This window comes from Phyllobates terribilis, unplaced genomic scaffold (assembly GCF_046119375.1).
Source record: "Phyllobates terribilis strain yellow unplaced genomic scaffold, ASM4611937v1 Scaffold_9__5_contigs__length_417890890, whole genome shotgun sequence".
Taxonomy (NCBI): Eukaryota; Metazoa; Chordata; class Amphibia; order Anura; family Dendrobatidae; genus Phyllobates; species Phyllobates terribilis.
Window position 1 is genome coordinate 301,105,280 of NW_027362769.1, and position 18,778 is coordinate 301,124,057.

At 39.3% G+C, this 18,778-nt stretch overlaps 20 non-coding genes across 20 annotated transcripts; 8 read left to right on the forward strand and 12 right to left on the reverse strand.

Moving 5' to 3' along the window:
• The first annotated feature begins 1,888 nt into the window (after positions 1-1,888).
• Positions 1,889-1,962, forward strand: TRNAT-AGU (transfer RNA threonine (anticodon AGU)). The gene has a single exon. It is a non-coding gene; the product is annotated as a tRNA-Thr (tRNA).
• A 571-nt stretch (positions 1,963-2,533) lies between these two features.
• Positions 2,534-2,615, reverse strand: TRNAS-GCU (transfer RNA serine (anticodon GCU)). Its single transcript has one exon. It is a non-coding gene; the product is annotated as a tRNA-Ser (tRNA).
• A 583-nt stretch (positions 2,616-3,198) lies between these two features.
• TRNAT-AGU (transfer RNA threonine (anticodon AGU)) lies at positions 3,199-3,272 on the forward strand. The gene has a single exon. It is a non-coding gene; the product is annotated as a tRNA-Thr (tRNA).
• A 570-nt stretch (positions 3,273-3,842) lies between these two features.
• Positions 3,843-3,924, reverse strand: TRNAS-GCU (transfer RNA serine (anticodon GCU)). Its single transcript has one exon. It is a non-coding gene; the product is annotated as a tRNA-Ser (tRNA).
• Positions 3,925-5,152: 1,228 nt separating this feature from the next.
• On the reverse strand, positions 5,153-5,234 carry TRNAS-GCU (transfer RNA serine (anticodon GCU)). Its single transcript has one exon. It is a non-coding gene; the product is annotated as a tRNA-Ser (tRNA).
• A 582-nt stretch (positions 5,235-5,816) lies between these two features.
• TRNAT-AGU (transfer RNA threonine (anticodon AGU)) lies at positions 5,817-5,890 on the forward strand. Its single transcript has one exon. It is a non-coding gene; the product is annotated as a tRNA-Thr (tRNA).
• Positions 5,891-6,461: 571 nt separating this feature from the next.
• On the reverse strand, positions 6,462-6,543 carry TRNAS-GCU (transfer RNA serine (anticodon GCU)). Its single transcript has one exon. It is a non-coding gene; the product is annotated as a tRNA-Ser (tRNA).
• Positions 6,544-7,126: 583 nt separating this feature from the next.
• TRNAT-AGU (transfer RNA threonine (anticodon AGU)) lies at positions 7,127-7,200 on the forward strand. Its single transcript has one exon. It is a non-coding gene; the product is annotated as a tRNA-Thr (tRNA).
• Positions 7,201-7,770: 570 nt separating this feature from the next.
• Positions 7,771-7,852, reverse strand: TRNAS-GCU (transfer RNA serine (anticodon GCU)). Its single transcript has one exon. It is a non-coding gene; the product is annotated as a tRNA-Ser (tRNA).
• A 1,228-nt stretch (positions 7,853-9,080) lies between these two features.
• On the reverse strand, positions 9,081-9,162 carry TRNAS-GCU (transfer RNA serine (anticodon GCU)). Its single transcript has one exon. It is a non-coding gene; the product is annotated as a tRNA-Ser (tRNA).
• Positions 9,163-9,744: 582 nt separating this feature from the next.
• Positions 9,745-9,818, forward strand: TRNAT-AGU (transfer RNA threonine (anticodon AGU)). The gene has a single exon. It is a non-coding gene; the product is annotated as a tRNA-Thr (tRNA).
• A 571-nt stretch (positions 9,819-10,389) lies between these two features.
• On the reverse strand, positions 10,390-10,471 carry TRNAS-GCU (transfer RNA serine (anticodon GCU)). Its single transcript has one exon. It is a non-coding gene; the product is annotated as a tRNA-Ser (tRNA).
• Positions 10,472-11,054: 583 nt separating this feature from the next.
• On the forward strand, positions 11,055-11,128 carry TRNAT-AGU (transfer RNA threonine (anticodon AGU)). Its single transcript has one exon. It is a non-coding gene; the product is annotated as a tRNA-Thr (tRNA).
• Positions 11,129-11,698: 570 nt separating this feature from the next.
• On the reverse strand, positions 11,699-11,780 carry TRNAS-GCU (transfer RNA serine (anticodon GCU)). Its single transcript has one exon. It is a non-coding gene; the product is annotated as a tRNA-Ser (tRNA).
• A 1,228-nt stretch (positions 11,781-13,008) lies between these two features.
• On the reverse strand, positions 13,009-13,090 carry TRNAS-GCU (transfer RNA serine (anticodon GCU)). The gene has a single exon. It is a non-coding gene; the product is annotated as a tRNA-Ser (tRNA).
• A 582-nt stretch (positions 13,091-13,672) lies between these two features.
• Positions 13,673-13,746, forward strand: TRNAT-AGU (transfer RNA threonine (anticodon AGU)). Its single transcript has one exon. It is a non-coding gene; the product is annotated as a tRNA-Thr (tRNA).
• A 571-nt stretch (positions 13,747-14,317) lies between these two features.
• On the reverse strand, positions 14,318-14,399 carry TRNAS-GCU (transfer RNA serine (anticodon GCU)). Its single transcript has one exon. It is a non-coding gene; the product is annotated as a tRNA-Ser (tRNA).
• A 583-nt stretch (positions 14,400-14,982) lies between these two features.
• On the forward strand, positions 14,983-15,056 carry TRNAT-AGU (transfer RNA threonine (anticodon AGU)). The gene has a single exon. It is a non-coding gene; the product is annotated as a tRNA-Thr (tRNA).
• A 570-nt stretch (positions 15,057-15,626) lies between these two features.
• Positions 15,627-15,708, reverse strand: TRNAS-GCU (transfer RNA serine (anticodon GCU)). Its single transcript has one exon. It is a non-coding gene; the product is annotated as a tRNA-Ser (tRNA).
• Positions 15,709-16,929: 1,221 nt separating this feature from the next.
• On the reverse strand, positions 16,930-17,011 carry TRNAS-GCU (transfer RNA serine (anticodon GCU)). The gene has a single exon. It is a non-coding gene; the product is annotated as a tRNA-Ser (tRNA).
• Between the last annotated feature and the right edge of the window lie 1,767 nt (positions 17,012-18,778).

Genomic DNA, 18,778 nt, shown 5'->3' on the forward strand with positions numbered 1-18,778 from the left:
ATTTTCTCTGTCGCCGAGGCACAAGGTCTTCACTTGTAGAGGCCATAGGGTCTTCATTCACCGATGCCATAGGTTCCTCATTCCTTGACATAACACTCGCCTCCTCCATACCACGTTCCATAGCCGAGATGTCGTCATCTTGCCAATGGTGCTGTGGGAACACAAAAATAAAGTTAAGATTTGGTTACAACATCCAGCAGGTATGTTATGACCAGCATGGGTACACGTGCACTAAAAAACAAATATGAGGGGCGGCTAAACTATGGCATGTACATTGAAAGTATAAATGCTATTTACAGGGAAGCAAAGAAGGTACTTACATCTTCAACAGGGGAGTCAGTCCGTATGTCGGGGTCTTCTTCCGGGGTCTGCCGTATCGTACACACCATTCGCCGAGGTAGCTCCTGGTCACGGGTGAAGGCAAGCAAATCATAATACCATAATGTCGGCACATAAACCTCATCTGTGCCGGTACCTGACTTCTTTGATTTCTCCACCCGGTTGAGTTCTTTCTTATATACGGTACGTAGACCCTGGATCTTTCTCTTCACCAGCTCTTCATCCACCTTCTCGTTGGGGCCATGCCTTTTAAAGAGGGAAATCAATTGCTGGTAGGCCTCCCTCTTTTTCTCTCTATTGCAGTAGTCTGTTGATTTTATTTGCCAAAGGCACGGCAGGGAGCGGTAGAGGTCAATCATTTCCCTCACAAACTCTTCACTTTTGAAAGCCATCTGAAAAGGATAGCAATACAGTGAGCATACATGAAACATTTTCAAACAAAGTAAAAAGTACTACACACCATTTGCTGACTAAAAATGGCCTCCAATATATAAGCAAATATATACTTATTGAGTGTGATAAAAATCCACTAAAATAACTTACCGTGGAAACAAAGCAATACAGTGCCTGAAAAACCCAAAAGTCAATGTTCAGTCACAGCTGAAGAAAATCCACAAATGAATGGAATCACAGCAGTAGAACGCAACTAGGATCCAAAAATCAGGACGCTGACAAGGCTTCAACAAATCCCAGATGGACGAAACTTGCCCGGAGAACACTGCTACGATCCGAAAGCAAAGCGCAGATAGGAACAAGGGAGCGGAATTGCCCCAACGTCGCCTTTTTAAAAACCCCCGGCCAATCAGAACGCAGTAGCGTCCACCAATCGAAGATGAGTGGGCGCGGAAAGGTAATTTTATGTACGCCTTTCTGTCACAGTACAGTCCCTCAAAGTGTGTATCGTTGAGTGTGGATCGTTGAAATAGCTGCTGTGTGACAGCGTCCCAGCGACCAACGAGATCGTTAGTTAGATCGCTGGGGCGGCCGAAATCGTTGGCAAGTTATACATGTTTGACGGCTCCCGAACGATCTCTCCAGCGATCTCAAAACTGTGACGTAGTAACGATCTCGCTAGCGATCTCGTTATGTGTGACAGGGCCTTTAGATTAGGACAAACCTTATCAGAAATGAACCAGTGCAAAGGGTTTTAATAGCAACTTATCAATCATTCCTAATTGTTTCTACTTTTGGCACTGCAGTGGCATTCTTTCAATCTGTCTATTCTGTCTCATGACTGGGAAGCAAAACAAGTCCCAATTTCCAGCTGTGATAAAAGATGGATCATTTAATTATGGAACTTCAAATCCTAAGCCCTTGTTCTCGATACAGCTTCTGTCGCATTCTGCAAATTTGTCATGGCCCTTTTTGAAAATGCTCTTCAAAAAATACTCGGTTTCTTAATTGCCATGACTGAGAGCGACATCTTATTCAATGCTTCTGCTGTGCGTGGAATGGAACTGAAGCTCAATGTTGTTTTGCTCAATTAACCACTTGAAATTATCGATTAGTGACTAAATCTTCCCTGGCTTTCCCGTCCTCACCAGCTTGTGGTGCTGTGGCTTAGTTGGTTAAAGCGCCTGTCTAGTAAACAGGAGATCCTGAGTTCAAATCTCAGCAGTGCCTTCTTTTCATCTTCTCAGTATGAAGCTTTCTATCCTCATAGTGGGACAACATCAAATTGGCCTTTGCTAAGTCTCTGTGATAGTGCAATAGTAGGAGTAAGAATCTGTTATAAGTGCTAAAGAGGAAGAAAGATGGAATCAAGCATGAAAAAAGTAAAACCAGAGGATTTTATTTTACTATTTTGAAATGCCTCCTCCTTACGTATCTGACTCTCTAAGCAAAGTTTGATAGCAGCCTTCTTGAATGGTAGAAGATTTAAACTTTCATGTTTGAAGAATTCATTGCTTGGGCAGAAAATAAAACCTTGAGCTGGAAACTTAAAATAATCAGAAAAGAAATAGGACAGATTGAATTCAAAGCCATGCATGCATAGCTCAATCTCTTAACTGCATTGCTAATGTATCATCTTAACTACACAGCCAACTTGCCTGCATGAACATGTAGAAACCAGACGATAGGACTATAGCAGCTTTCTTGAAAGAGAAAAGAATCAACTTTCATGCTTGAAGTATACACCATTTTACCTAAAAATGAAAGCCAATCTTGTCAAAGGGAAAGATGCAGATTATACTGACGAGGATGGGATTCGAACCCATGCATGCAGAGCACAAATGATTAGCAGTCCATCGCCTTAACCACTCTGCCACCTCGTCTACAAGACCAAGTCTAAATTAGGAGGTAAGATCTCATGAGGATTTTAAGCTGTCAGGGTGTTTTTGCTGAAGATTGTATAAAGGCTTTTGGCAGTGTGGCCTCATCTCATCTCCTAGAGTATCTATTGTCTAAAGTTAGATTAGGACAAACCTTATCAGAAATGAACCAGTGCAAAGGGTTTTAATAGCAACTTATCAATCATTCCTAATTGTTTCTACTTTTGGCACTGCAGTGACATTCTTTCAATCTGTCTATTCTGTCTCATGACTGGGAAGCAAAACAAGTCCCAATTTCCAGCTGTGATAAAAGATGGATCATTTAATTATGGAACTTCAAATCCCAAGCCCTTGTTCTCGATGCAGCTTCTGTCGAATTCTGCAACTTTGTCATGGTCCTTTTCGAGAATGCTCTTCAAAAAATACTCGGTTTCTTAATTGCCATGACTGAGAGCGACATCTTATTCAATGCTTCTGCTGTGCGTGGAATGAAACTGAAGCTCAATGTTGTTTTGCTCAATTAACCACTTGAAATTATCGATTAGTGACTAAATCTTCCCTGGCTTTCCCGTCCTCACCACCTTTAGGTGCTGTGGCTTAGTTGGTTAAAGTGCCAGTGTAGTAAACAGGAGATCCTGAGTTCAAATCTCAGCAGCGCCTTCTTTTCATCTTCTCAGTATGAAGCTTTCTATCCTCATAGTGGGACAACATCAAATTGGCCTTTGCTAAGTCTCTGTGATAGTGCAATAGTGGGAGTAAGAATCTGCTATAAGTGCTAAAGAGGAAGAAAGATGGAATCAAGCATGAAAAAAGTAAAACGAGTGGATTTTATTTTACAATTTTGAAACGCCTCCTCCTTACGTATCTGACTCTCTAAGCAAAGTTTGATAGCAGACTTCTTGAATGGTAGAAGATTTAAACTTTCATGTTTGAAGAATTCATTGCTTGGGCAGAAAATAAAACCTTGAGCTGGAAACTTAAAAGAATCAGAAAAGAAATAGGACAGATTGAATTCAAAGCCATGCATGCATAGCTCAATCTCTTAACTGCATTGTTAATGTATCATCTTAACTACACAGCCAACTTGCCTGCATGAACATGTAGAAACCAGGTGATAGGACTATAGCAGCTTTCTTGAAAGAGAAAAGAATCAACTTTCATGCTTGAAGTATACACCATTTTGCCTAAAAATGAAAGCCAATCTTGTCAAAGGGAAGAAGCAGATTATAAAGACAAGGATGGGATTCAAACCCATGCATGCAGAGCACAATGGATTAGCAGTCCATTGCCTTAACCACTCGGCCACCTCGTCTACATGACCAAGTCTAAATTAGGAGGTAAGATCTCATGAGGATTTTAAGCTGTCAGGGTGTTTTTGCTGAAGATTGTATAAAGGCTTTTGGCAGTGTGGCCTTATCTCATCTCCTAGAGTATCTATTGTCTAAAGTTAGATTAGGACAAACCTTATCAGAAATGAACCAGTGCAAAGGGTTTTAATAGCAACTTATCAATCATTCCTAATTGTTTCTACTTTTGGCACTGCAGTGGCATTCTTTCAATCTGTCTATTCTGTCTCATGACTGGGAAGCAAAACAAGTCCCAATTTCCAGCTGTGATAAAAGATGGATCATTTAATTATGGAACTTCAAATCCCAAGCCCTTGTTCTCGATGCAGCTTCTGTCGAATTCTGCAAATTTGTCAAGGTCCTTTTCGAGAATGCTCTTCAAAAAATACTCGGTTTCTTAATTGCCATGACTGAGAGCGACATCTTGTTCAAAGCTTCTGCTGTGCGTGGAATGGAACTGAAGCTCATTGTTGTTTTGCTCAATTAACCACTTGAAATTATCGATTAGTGACTAAATCTTCCCTGGCTTTCCTGTCCTTACCAGCTTGTGGTGCTGTGGCTTAGTTGGTTAAAGTGCCAGTCTAGTAAACAGGAGATCCTGAGTTCAAATTTCAGCAGTGCCTTCTTTTCATCTTCTCAGTATGAAGCTTTCTATCCTCATAGTGGGACAACATCAAATTGGCCTTTGCTAAGTCTCTGCAATAGTGCAATAGTGGGAGTAAGATACTGCTATAAGTGCTAAAGAGAAAGAAAGATGGAATCAAGCATGAAAAAAGTAAAACCAGTGGATTTTATTTTACTATTTTGAAATGCCTCCTCCTTACGTATCTGACTCTCTAAGCAAAGTTTGATAGCAGCCTTCTTGAATGGTAGAAGATTTAAACTTTCATGTTTGAAGAATTCATTGCTTGGGCAGAAAATAAAACCTTGAGCTGGAAACTTAAAAGGATCCGAAAAGAAATAGGACAGATTGAATTCAAAGCCATGCATGCATAGCTCAATCTCTTAACTGCATTGTTAATGTATCATCTTAACTACACAGACAACTTGCCTGCATGAACATGTAGAAACCAGACGATAGGACTATAGCAGCTTTCTTGAAAGAGAAAAGAATCAACTTTCATGCTTGAAGTATACACCATTTTACCTAAAAATGAAAGCCAATCTTGTCAAAGGGAAAAATGCAGATTATACTGACGAGGATGGGATTCGAACCCATGCATACAGAGCACAAATGATTAGCAGTCCATCGCCTTAACCACTCGGCCACCTCGTCTACAAGACCAAGTCTAAATTAGGAGGTAAGATCTCATGAGGATTTTAAGCTGTCAGGGTGTTTTTGCTGAAGATTGTATAAAGGATTTGGCAGTGTGGCCTCATCTCATCTCCTAGAGTATCTATTGTCTAAAGTTAGATTAGGACAAACCTTATCAGAAATGAACCAGTGCAAAGGGTTTTAATAGCAACTTATCAATCATTCCTAATTGTTTCTACTTTTGGCACTGCAGTGGCATTCTTTCAATCTGTCTATTCTGTCTCATGACTGGGAAGCAAAACAAGTCCCAATTTCCAGCTGTGATGAAAGATGGATCATTTAATTATGGAACTTCAAATCCCAAGCCCTTGTTCTCGATGCAGCTTCTGTCGAATTCTGCAAATTTGTCATGGTCCTTTTCGAGAATGCTCTTCAAAAAATACTCGGTTTCTTAATTGCCATGACTGAGAGCGACATCTTATTCAATGCTTCTGCTGTGCGTGGAATGGAACTGAAGCTCAATGTTGTTTTGCTCAATTAACCACTTGAAATTATCGATTAGTGACTAAATCTTCCCTGGCTTTCCCACCCTCACCAGCTTGTGGTGCTGTGGCTTAGTTGGTTAAAGTGCCAGTGTAGTAAACAGGAGATCCTGAGTTCAAATCTCAGCAGTGCCTTCTTTTCATCTTCTCAGTATGAAGCTTTCTATCCTCATAGTGGGACAACATCAAATTGACCTTTGCTAAGTTTCTGTGATAGTGGAATAGTGGGAGTAAGAATCTGCTATAAGTGCTAAAGAGGAAGAAAGATGGAATCAAGCATGAAAAAAGTAAAACCAGTGGATTTTATTTTACTATTTTGAAATGCCTCCTCCTTACGTATCTGACTCTCTAAGCAAAGTTTGATAGCAGCCTTCTTGAATGGTAGAAGATTTAAACTTTCATGTTTGAAGAATTCATTGCTTGGGCAGAAAATAAAACCTTGAGCTGGAAACTTAAAATAATCAGAAAAGAAATAGGACAGATTGAATTCAAAGCCATGCATGCATAGCTCAATCTCTTAACTGCATTGCTAATGTATCATCTTAACTACACAGCCAACTTGCCTGCATGAACATGTAGAAACCAGACGATAGGACTATAGCAGCTTTCTTGAAAGAGAAAAGAATCAACTTTCATGCTTGAAGTATACACCATTTTACCTAAAAATGAAAGCCAATCTTGTCAAAGGGAAAGATGCAGATTATACTGACGAGGATGGGATTCGAACCCATGCATGCAGAGCACAAATGATTAGCAGTCCATCGCCTTAACCACTCTGCCACCTCGTCTACAAGACCAAGTCTAAATTAGGAGGTAAGATCTCATGAGGATTTTAAGCTGTCAGGGTGTTTTTGCTGAAGATTGTATAAAGGCTTTTGGCAGTGTGGCCTCATCTCATCTCCTAGAGTATCTATTGTCTAAAGTTAGATTAGGACAAACCTTATCAGAAATGAACCAGTGCAAAGGGTTTTAATAGCAACTTATCAATCATTCCTAATTGTTTCTACTTTTGGCACTGCAGTGACATTCTTTCAATCTGTCTATTCTGTCTCATGACTGGGAAGCAAAACAAGTCCCAATTTCCAGCTGTGATAAAAGATGGATCATTTAATTATGGAACTTCAAATCCCAAGCCCTTGTTCTCGATGCAGCTTCTGTCGAATTCTGCAAATTTGTCATGGTCCTTTTCGAGAATGCTCTTCAAAAAATACTCGGTTTCTTAATTGCCATGACTGAGAGCGACATCTTATTCAATGCTTCTGCTGTGCGTGGAATGAAACTGAAGCTCAATGTTGTTTTGCTCAATTAACCACTTGAAATTATCGATTAGTGACTAAATCTTCCCTGGCTTTCCCGTCCTCACCACCTTTTGGTGCTGTGGCTTAGTTGGTTAAAGTGCCAGTGTAGTAAACAGGAGATCCTGAGTTCAAATCTCAGCAGCGCCTTCTTTTCATCTTCTCAGTATGAAGCTTTCTATCCTCATAGTGGGACAACATCAAATTGGCCTTTGCTAAGTCTCTGTGATAGTGCAATAGTGGGAGTAAGAATCTGCTATAAGTGCTAAAGAGGAAGAAAGATGGAATCAAGCATGAAAAAAGTAAAACGAGTGGATTTTATTTTACAATTTTGAAACGCCTCCTCCTTACGTATCTGACTCTCTAAGCAAAGTTTGATAGCAGACTTCTTGAATGGTAGAAGATTTAAACTTTCATGTTTGAAGAATTCATTGCTTGGGCAGAAAATAAAACCTTGAGCTGGAAACTTAAAAGAATCAGAAAAGAAATAGGACAGATTGAATTCAAAGCCATGCATGCATAGCTCAATCTCTTAACTGCATTGTTAATGTATCATCTTAACTACACAGCCAACTTGCCTGCATGAACATGTAGAAACCAGGTGATAGGACTATAGCAGCTTTCTTGAAAGAGAAAAGAATCAACTTTCATGCTTGAAGTATACACCATTTTGCCTAAAAATGAAAGCCAATCTTGTCAAAGGGAAGAAGCAGATTATAAAGACAAGGATGGGATTCAAACCCATGCATGCAGAGCACAATGGATTAGCAGTCCATTGCCTTAACCACTCGGCCACCTCGTCTACATGACCAAGTCTAAATTAGGAGGTAAGATCTCATGAGGATTTTAAGCTGTCAGGGTGTTTTTGCTGAAGATTGTATAAAGGCTTTTGGCAGTGTGGCCTTATCTCATCTCCTAGAGTATCTATTGTCTAAAGTTAGATTAGGACAAACCTTATCAGAAATGAACCAGTGCAAAGGGTTTTAATAGCAACTTATCAATCATTCCTAATTGTTTCTACTTTTGGCACTGCAGTGGCATTCTTTCAATCTGTCTATTCTGTCTCATGACTGGGAAGCAAAACAAGTCCCAATTTCCAGCTGTGATAAAAGATGGATCATTTAATTATGGAACTTCAAATCCCAAGCCCTTGTTCTCGATGCAGCTTCTGTCGAATTCTGCAAATTTGTCAAGGTCCTTTTCGAGAATGCTCTTCAAAAAATACTCGGTTTCTTAATTGCCATGACTGAGAGCGACATCTTGTTCAAAGCTTCTGCTGTGCGTGGAATGGAACTGAAGCTCATTGTTGTTTTGCTCAATTAACCACTTGAAATTATCGATTAGTGACTAAATCTTCCCTGGCTTTCCTGTCCTTACCAGCTTGTGGTGCTGTGGCTTAGTTGGTTAAAGTGCCAGTCTAGTAAACAGGAGATCCTGAGTTCAAATTTCAGCAGTGCCTTCTTTTCATCTTCTCAGTATGAAGCTTTCTATCCTCATAGTGGGACAACATCAAATTGGCCTTTGCTAAGTCTCTGCAATAGTGCAATAGTGGGAGTAAGATACTGCTATAAGTGCTAAAGAGAAAGAAAGATGGAATCAAGCATGAAAAAAGTAAAACCAGTGGATTTTATTTTACTATTTTGAAATGCCTCCTCCTTACGTATCTGACTCTCTAAGCAAAGTTTGATAGCAGCCTTCTTGAATGGTAGAAGATTTAAACTTTCATGTTTGAAGAATTCATTGCTTGGGCAGAAAATAAAACCTTGAGCTGGAAACTTAAAAGGATCCGAAAAGAAATAGGACAGATTGAATTCAAAGCCATGCATGCATAGCTCAATCTCTTAACTGCATTGTTAATGTATCATCTTAACTACACAGACAACTTGCCTGCATGAACATGTAGAAACCAGACGATAGGACTATAGCAGCTTTCTTGAAAGAGAAAAGAATCAACTTTCATGCTTGAAGTATACACCATTTTACCTAAAAATGAAAGCCAATCTTGTCAAAGGGAAAAATGCAGATTATACTGACGAGGATGGGATTCGAACCCATGCATACAGAGCACAAATGATTAGCAGTCCATCGCCTTAACCACTCGGCCACCTCGTCTACAAGACCAAGTCTAAATTAGGAGGTAAGATCTCATGAGGATTTTAAGCTGTCAGGGTGTTTTTGCTGAAGATTGTATAAAGGATTTGGCAGTGTGGCCTCATCTCATCTCCTAGAGTATCTATTGTCTAAAGTTAGATTAGGACAAACCTTATCAGAAATGAACCAGTGCAAAGGGTTTTAATAGCAACTTATCAATCATTCCTAATTGTTTCTACTTTTGGCACTGCAGTGGCATTCTTTCAATCTGTCTATTCTGTCTCATGACTGGGAAGCAAAACAAGTCCCAATTTCCAGCTGTGATGAAAGATGGATCATTTAATTATGGAACTTCAAATCCCAAGCCCTTGTTCTCGATGCAGCTTCTGTCGAATTCTGCAAATTTGTCATGGTCCTTTTCGAGAATGCTCTTCAAAAAATACTCGGTTTCTTAATTGCCATGACTGAGAGCGACATCTTATTCAATGCTTCTGCTGTGCGTGGAATGGAACTGAAGCTCAATGTTGTTTTGCTCAATTAACCACTTGAAATTATCGATTAGTGACTAAATCTTCCCTGGCTTTCCCACCCTCACCAGCTTGTGGTGCTGTGGCTTAGTTGGTTAAAGTGCCAGTGTAGTAAACAGGAGATCCTGAGTTCAAATCTCAGCAGTGCCTTCTTTTCATCTTCTCAGTATGAAGCTTTCTATCCTCATAGTGGGACAACATCAAATTGACCTTTGCTAAGTTTCTGTGATAGTGGAATAGTGGGAGTAAGAATCTGCTATAAGTGCTAAAGAGGAAGAAAGATGGAATCAAGCATGAAAAAAGTAAAACCAGTGGATTTTATTTTACTATTTTGAAATGCCTCCTCCTTACGTATCTGACTCTCTAAGCAAAGTTTGATAGCAGCCTTCTTGAATGGTAGAAGATTTAAACTTTCATGTTTGAAGAATTCATTGCTTGGGCAGAAAATAAAACCTTGAGCTGGAAACTTAAAATAATCAGAAAAGAAATAGGACAGATTGAATTCAAAGCCATGCATGCATAGCTCAATCTCTTAACTGCATTGCTAATGTATCATCTTAACTACACAGCCAACTTGCCTGCATGAACATGTAGAAACCAGACGATAGGACTATAGCAGCTTTCTTGAAAGAGAAAAGAATCAACTTTCATGCTTGAAGTATACACCATTTTACCTAAAAATGAAAGCCAATCTTGTCAAAGGGAAAGATGCAGATTATACTGACGAGGATGGGATTCGAACCCATGCATGCAGAGCACAAATGATTAGCAGTCCATCGCCTTAACCACTCTGCCACCTCGTCTACAAGACCAAGTCTAAATTAGGAGGTAAGATCTCATGAGGATTTTAAGCTGTCAGGGTGTTTTTGCTGAAGATTGTATAAAGGCTTTTGGCAGTGTGGCCTCATCTCATCTCCTAGAGTATCTATTGTCTAAAGTTAGATTAGGACAAACCTTATCAGAAATGAACCAGTGCAAAGGGTTTTAATAGCAACTTATCAATCATTCCTAATTGTTTCTACTTTTGGCACTGCAGTGACATTCTTTCAATCTGTCTATTCTGTCTCATGACTGGGAAGCAAAACAAGTCCCAATTTCCAGCTGTGATAAAAGATGGATCATTTAATTATGGAACTTCAAATCCCAAGCCCTTGTTCTCGATGCAGCTTCTGTCGAATTCTGCAAATTTGTCATGGTCCTTTTCGAGAATGCTCTTCAAAAAATACTCGGTTTCTTAATTGCCATGACTGAGAGCGACATCTTATTCAATGCTTCTGCTGTGCGTGGAATGAAACTGAAGCTCAATGTTGTTTTGCTCAATTAACCACTTGAAATTATCGATTAGTGACTAAATCTTCCCTGGCTTTCCCGTCCTCACCACCTTTTGGTGCTGTGGCTTAGTTGGTTAAAGTGCCAGTGTAGTAAACAGGAGATCCTGAGTTCAAATCTCAGCAGCGCCTTCTTTTCATCTTCTCAGTATGAAGCTTTCTATCCTCATAGTGGGACAACATCAAATTGGCCTTTGCTAAGTCTCTGTGATAGTGCAATAGTGGGAGTAAGAATCTGCTATAAGTGCTAAAGAGGAAGAAAGATGGAATCAAGCATGAAAAAAGTAAAACGAGTGGATTTTATTTTACAATTTTGAAATGCCTCCTCCTTACGTATCTGACTCTCTAAGCAAAGTTTGATAGCAGACTTCTTGAATGGTAGAAGATTTAAACTTTCATGTTTGAAGAATTCATTGCTTGGGCAGAAAATAAAACCTTGAGCTGGAAACTTAAAAGAATCAGAAAAGAAATAGGACAGATTGAATTCAAAGCCATGCATGCATAGCTCAATCTCTTAACTGCATTGTTAATGTATCATCTTAACTACACAGCCAACTTGCCTGCATGAACATGTAGAAACCAGGTGATAGGACTATAGCAGCTTTCTTGAAAGAGAAAAGAATCAACTTTCATGCTTGAAGTATACACCATTTTGCCTAAAAATGAAAGCCAATCTTGTCAAAGGGAAGAAGCAGATTATAAAGACAAGGATGGGATTCAAACCCATGCATGCAGAGCACAATGGATTAGCAGTCCATTGCCTTAACCACTCGGCCACCTCGTCTACATGACCAAGTCTAAATTAGGAGGTAAGATCTCATGAGGATTTTAAGCTGTCAGGGTGTTTTTGCTGAAGATTGTATAAAGGCTTTTGGCAGTGTGGCCTTATCTCATCTCCTAGAGTATCTATTGTCTAAAGTTAGATTAGGACAAACCTTATCAGAAATGAACCAGTGCAAAGGGTTTTAATAGCAACTTATCAATCATTCCTAATTGTTTCTACTTTTGGCACTGCAGTGGCATTCTTTCAATCTGTCTATTCTGTCTCATGACTGGGAAGCAAAACAAGTCCCAATTTCCAGCTGTGATAAAAGATGGATCATTTAATTATGGAACTTCAAATCCCAAGCCCTTGTTCTCGATGCAGCTTCTGTCGAATTCTGCAAATTTGTCAAGGTCCTTTTCGAGAATGCTCTTCAAAAAATACTCGGTTTCTTAATTGCCATGACTGAGAGCGACATCTTGTTCAAAGCTTCTGCTGTGCGTGGAATGGAACTGAAGCTCATTGTTGTTTTGCTCAATTAACCACTTGAAATTATCGATTAGTGACTAAATCTTCCCTGGCTTTCCTGTCCTTACCAGCTTGTGGTGCTGTGGCTTAGTTGGTTAAAGTGCCAGTCTAGTAAACAGGAGATCCTGAGTTCAAATTTCAGCAGTGCCTTCTTTTCATCTTCTCAGTATGAAGCTTTCTATCCTCATAGTGGGACAACATCAAATTGGCCTTTGCTAAGTCTCTGCAATAGTGCAATAGTGGGAGTAAGATACTGCTATAAGTGCTAAAGAGAAAGAAAGATGGAATCAAGCATGAAAAAAGTAAAACCAGTGGATTTTATTTTACTATTTTGAAATGCCTCCTCCTTACGTATCTGACTCTCTAAGCAAAGTTTGATAGCAGCCTTCTTGAATGGTAGAAGATTTAAACTTTCATGTTTGAAGAATTCATTGCTTGGGCAGAAAATAAAACCTTGAGCTGGAAACTTAAAAGGATCCGAAAAGAAATAGGACAGATTGAATTCAAAGCCATGCATGCATAGCTCAATCTCTTAACTGCATTGTTAATGTATCATCTTAACTACACAGACAACTTGCCTGCATGAACATGTAGAAACCAGACGATAGGACTATAGCAGCTTTCTTGAAAGAGAAAAGAATCAACTTTCATGCTTGAAGTATACACCATTTTACCTAAAAATGAAAGCCAATCTTGTCAAAGGGAAAAATGCAGATTATACTGACGAGGATGGGATTCGAACCCATGCATACAGAGCACAAATGATTAGCAGTCCATCGCCTTAACCACTCGGCCACCTCGTCTACAAGACCAAGTCTAAATTAGGAGGTAAGATCTCATGAGGATTTTAAGCTGTCAGGGTGTTTTTGCTGAAGATTGTATAAAGGATTTGGCAGTGTGGCCTCATCTCATCTCCTAGAGTATCTATTGTCTAAAGTTAGATTAGGACAAACCTTATCAGAAATGAACCAGTGCAAAGGGTTTTAATAGCAACTTATCAATCATTCCTAATTGTTTCTACTTTTGGCACTGCAGTGGCATTCTTTCAATCTGTCTATTCTGTCTCATGACTGGGAAGCAAAACAAGTCCCAATTTCCAGCTGTGATGAAAGATGGATCATTTAATTATGGAACTTCAAATCCCAAGCCCTTGTTCTCGATGCAGCTTCTGTCGAATTCTGCAAATTTGTCATGGTCCTTTTCGAGAATGCTCTTCAAAAAATACTCGGTTTCTTAATTGCCATGACTGAGAGCGACATCTTATTCAATGCTTCTGCTGTGCGTGGAATGGAACTGAAGCTCAATGTTGTTTTGCTCAATTAACCACTTGAAATTATCGATTAGTGACTAAATCTTCCCTGGCTTTCCCACCCTCACCAGCTTGTGGTGCTGTGGCTTAGTTGGTTAAAGTGCCAGTGTAGTAAACAGGAGATCCTGAGTTCAAATCTCAGCAGTGCCTTCTTTTCATCTTCTCAGTATGAAGCTTTCTATCCTCATAGTGGGACAACATCAAATTGACCTTTGCTAAGTTTCTGTGATAGTGGAATAGTGGGAGTAAGAATCTGCTATAAGTGCTAAAGAGGAAGAAAGATGGAATCAAGCATGAAAAAAGTAAAACCAGTGGATTTTATTTTACTATTTTGAAATGCCTCCTCCTTACGTATCTGACTCTCTAAGCAAAGTTTGATAGCAGCCTTCTTGAATGGTAGAAGATTTAAACTTTCATGTTTGAAGAATTCATTGCTTGGGCAGAAAATAAAACCTTGAGCTGGAAACTTAAAATAATCAGAAAAGAAATAGGACAGATTGAATTCAAAGCCATGCATGCATAGCTCAATCTCTTAACTGCATTGCTAATGTATCATCTTAACTACACAGCCAACTTGCCTGCATGAACATGTAGAAACCAGACGATAGGACTATAGCAGCTTTCTTGAAAGAGAAAAGAATCAACTTTCATGCTTGAAGTATACACCATTTTACCTAAAAATGAAAGCCAATCTTGTCAAAGGGAAAGATGCAGATTATACTGACGAGGATGGGATTCGAACCCATGCATGCAGAGCACAAATGATTAGCAGTCCATCGCCTTAACCACTCTGCCACCTCGTCTACAAGACCAAGTCTAAATTAGGAGGTAAGATCTCATGAGGATTTTAAGCTGTCAGGGTGTTTTTGCTGAAGATTGTATAAAGGCTTTTGGCAGTGTGGCCTCATCTCATCTCCTAGAGTATCTATTGTCTAAAGTTAGATTAGGACAAACCTTATCAGAAATGAACCAGTGCAAAGGGTTTTAATAGCAACTTATCAATCATTCCTAATTGTTTCTACTTTTGGCACTGCAGTGACATTCTTTCAATCTGTCTATTCTGTCTCATGACTGGGAAGCAAAACAAGTCCCAATTTCCAGCTGTGATAAAAGATGGATCATTTAATTATGGAACTTCAAATCCCAAGCCCTTGTTCTCGATGCAGCTTCTGTCGAATTCTGCAAATTTGTCATGGTCCTTTTCGAGAATGCTCTTCAAAAAATACTCGGTTTCTTAATTGCCATGACTGAGAGCGACATCTTATTCAATGCTTCTGCTGTGCGTGGAATGAAACTGAAGCTCAATGTTGTTTTGCTCAATTAACCACTTGAAATTATCGATTAGTGACTAAATCTTCCCTGGCTTTCCCGTCCTCACCACCTTTTGGTGCTGTGGCTTAGTTGGTTAAAGTGCCAGTGTAGTAAACAGGAGATCCTGAGTTCAAATCTCAGCAGCGCCTTCTTTTCATCTTCTCAGTATGAAGCTTTCTATCCTCATAGTGGGACAACATCAAATTGGCCTTTGCTAAGTCTCTGTGATAGTGCAATAGTGGGAGTAAGAATCTGCTTTAAGTGCTAAAGAGGAAGAAAGATGGAATCAAGCATGAAAAAAGTAAAACCAGTGGATTTTATTTTACAATTTTGAAATGCCTCCTCCTTACGTATCTGACTCTCTAAGCAAAGTTTGATAGCAGACTTCTTGAATGGTAGAAGATTTAAACTTTCATGTTTGAAGAATTCATTGCTTGGGCAGAAAATAAAACCTTGAGCTGGAAACTTAAAAGAATCAGAAAAGAAATAGGACAGATTGAATTCAAAGCCATGCATGCATAGCTCAATCTCTTAACTGCATTGTTAATGTATCATCTTAACTACACAGCCAACTTGCCTGCATGAACATGTAGAAACCAGGTGATAGGACTATAGCAGCTTTCTTGAAAGAGAAAAGAATCAACTTTCATGCTTGAAGTATACACCATTTTGCCTAAAAATGAAAGCCAATCTTGTCAAAGGGAAGAAGCAGATTATAAAGACAAGGATGGGATTCGAACCCATGCATGCAGAGCACAATGGATTAGCAGTCCATTGCCTTAACCACTCGGCCACCTCGTCTACATGACCAAGTCTAAATTAGGAGGTAAGATCTCATGAGGATTTTAAGCTGTCAGGGTGTTTTTGCTGAAGATTGTATAAAGGCTTTTGGCAGTGTGGCCTTATCTCATCTCCTAGAGTATCTATTGTCTAAAGTTAGATTAGGACAAACCTTATCAGAAATGAACCAGTGCAAAGGGTTTTAATAGCAACTTATCAATCATTCCTAATTGTTTCTACTTTTGGCACTGCAGTGGCATTCTTTCAATCTGTCTATTCTGTCTCATGACTGGGAAGCAAAACAAGTCCCAATTTCCAGCTGTGATAAAAGATGGATCATTTAATTATGGAACTTCAAATCCCAAGCCCTTGTTCTCGATGCAGCTTCTGTCGAATTCTGCAAATTTGTCAAGGTCCTTTTCGAGAATGCTCTTCAAAAAATACTCGGTTTCTTAATTGCCATGACTGAGAGCGACATCTTGTTCAAAGCTTCTGCTGTGCGTGGAATGGAACTGAAGCTCATTGTTGTTTTGCTCAATTAACCACTTGAAATTATCGATTAGTGACTAAATCTTCCCTGGCTTTCCTGTCCTTACCAGCTTGTGGTGCTGTGGCTTAGTTGGTTAAAGTGCCAGTCTAGTAAACAGGAGATCCTGAGTTCAAATTTCAGCAGTGCCTTCTTTTCATCTTCTCAGTATGAAGCTTTCTATCCTCATAGTGGGACAACATCAAATTGGCCTTTGCTAAGTCTCTGCAATAGTGCAATAGTGGGAGTAAGATACTGCTATAAGTGCTAAAGAGAAAGAAAGATGGAATCAAGCATGAAAAAAGTAAAACCAGTGGATTTTATTTTACTATTTTGAAATGCCTCCTCCTTACGTATCTGACTCTCTAAGCAAAGTTTGATAGCAGCCTTCTTGAATGGTAGAAGATTTAAACTTTCATGTTTGAAGAATTCATTGCTTGGGCAGAAAATAAAACCTTGAGCTGGAAACTTAAAAGAATCAGAAAAGAAATAGGACAGATTGAATTCAAAGCCATGCATGCATAGCTCAATCTCTTAACTGCATTGCTAATGTATCATCTTAACTACACAGCCAACTTGCCTGCATGAACATGTAGAAACCAGGCGATAGGACTATAGCAGCTTTCTTGAAAGAGAAAAGAATCAACTTTCATGCTTGAAGTATACACCATTTTGCCTAAAATTGAAAGCGAATCTGTCAAAGAAGCAGATTATACTGACGAGGATGGGATTCGAACCCATGCATGCAGAGCACAATGTATTAGCAGTCCATCGCCTTAACCACTCGGCCACCTCGTCTACATGACCAAGTTTAAATTAGGAGGTAAGATCTCATGAGGATTTTAAGCTGTCAGGGTGTTTTTGCTGAAGATTGTATAAAGGCTTTTGGCAGTGTGGCCTCATCTCATCTCCTAGAGTATCTATTGTCTAAAGTTAGATTAGGACAAACCTTATCAGAAATGAACCAGTGCAAAGGGTTTTAATAGCAACTTATCAATCATTGCTAATTGTTTCTACTTTTGGCACTGCAGTGGCATTCTTTCAATCTGTCTATTCTGTCTCATGACTGGGAAGCAAAACAAGTCCCAATTTCCAGCTGTGATAAAAGATGGATCATTTAATTATGGAACTTCAAATCCCAAGCCCTTGTTCTCGATGCAGCTTCTGTCGAATTCTGCAAATTTGTCATGGTCCTTTTCGAGAATGCTCTTCAAAAAATACTCGGTTTCTTAATTGCCATGACTGAGAGCGACATCTTATTCAAAGCTTCTGCTGTGCGTGGAATGGAACTGAAGCTCATTGTTGTTTTGCTCAATTAACCACTTGAAATTATCGATTAGTGACTAAATCTTCCCTGGCTTTCCTGTCCTTACCAGCTTGTGGTGCTGTGGCTTAGTTGGATAAAGTGCCAGTCTAGTAAACAGGAGATCCTGAGTTCAAATCTCTGCAGTGCCTTCTTTTCATCTTCTCAGTATGAAGCTTTCTATCCTCATAGTGGGACAACATCAAATTGGCCTTTGCTAAGTCTCTGCAATAGTGCAATAGTGGGAGTAAGAATCTGCTATAAGTGCTAAAGAGAAAGAAAGATGAAATCAAGCATGAAAAAAGTAAAACCATTGGATTTTATTTTACTATTTTGAAATGCCTCCTCCTTACGTATCTGACTCTCTAAGCACAGTTTGATAGCAGCCTTCTTGAATGGTAGAAGATTTAAACTTTCATGTTTGAAGAATTCATTGCTTGGGCAGAAAATAAAACCTTGAGCTGGAAACTTAAAAGAATCAGAAAAGAAATAGGACAGATTGAATTCAAAGCCATGCATGCATAGCTCAATCTCTTAACTGCATTGTTAATGTATCATCTTAACTACACAGCCAACTTGCCTGCATGAACATGTAGAAACCAGACGATAGGACTATAGCAGCTTTCTTGAAAGAGAAAAGAATCAACTTTCATGCTTGAAGTATACACCATTTTGCCTAAAAATGGAAGCCAATCTTGTCAAAGGGAAAGAAACAGATTATACTGACGAGGATGGGATTCAAACCCGTGCATACAGAGCACAAGGGATTAGCAGTCCATCGCCTTAACCACTCAGCCACATCGTCTACATGACCAAGTCTAAATTAGCAGGTAAGATCTCATGAGGAATTTAAGCTGTCAGGGTGTTTTTGCTGAAGATTGTATAAAGGCTTTTGGCAGTGTGGCCTCATCTCATCTCCTAGAGTATCTATTGTCTAAAGTTAGATTAGGACAAACCTTATCAGAAATGAACCAGTGCAAAGGGTTTAAATAGCAACTTATCAATCATTCCTAATTGTTTCTACTTTTGGCACTGCAGTGGCATTCTTTCAATCTGTCTATTCTGTCTCATGACTGGGAAGCAAAACAAGTCCCAATTTCCAGCTGTGATAAAAGATGGATCATTTAATTATGGAACTTCAAATCCCAAGCCCTTGTTCTCGATGCAGCTTCTGTCGAATTCTGCAAATTTGTCAAGGTCCTTTTCGAGAATGCTCTTCAAAAAATACTCGGTTTCTTAATTGCCATGACTGAGAGCGACAT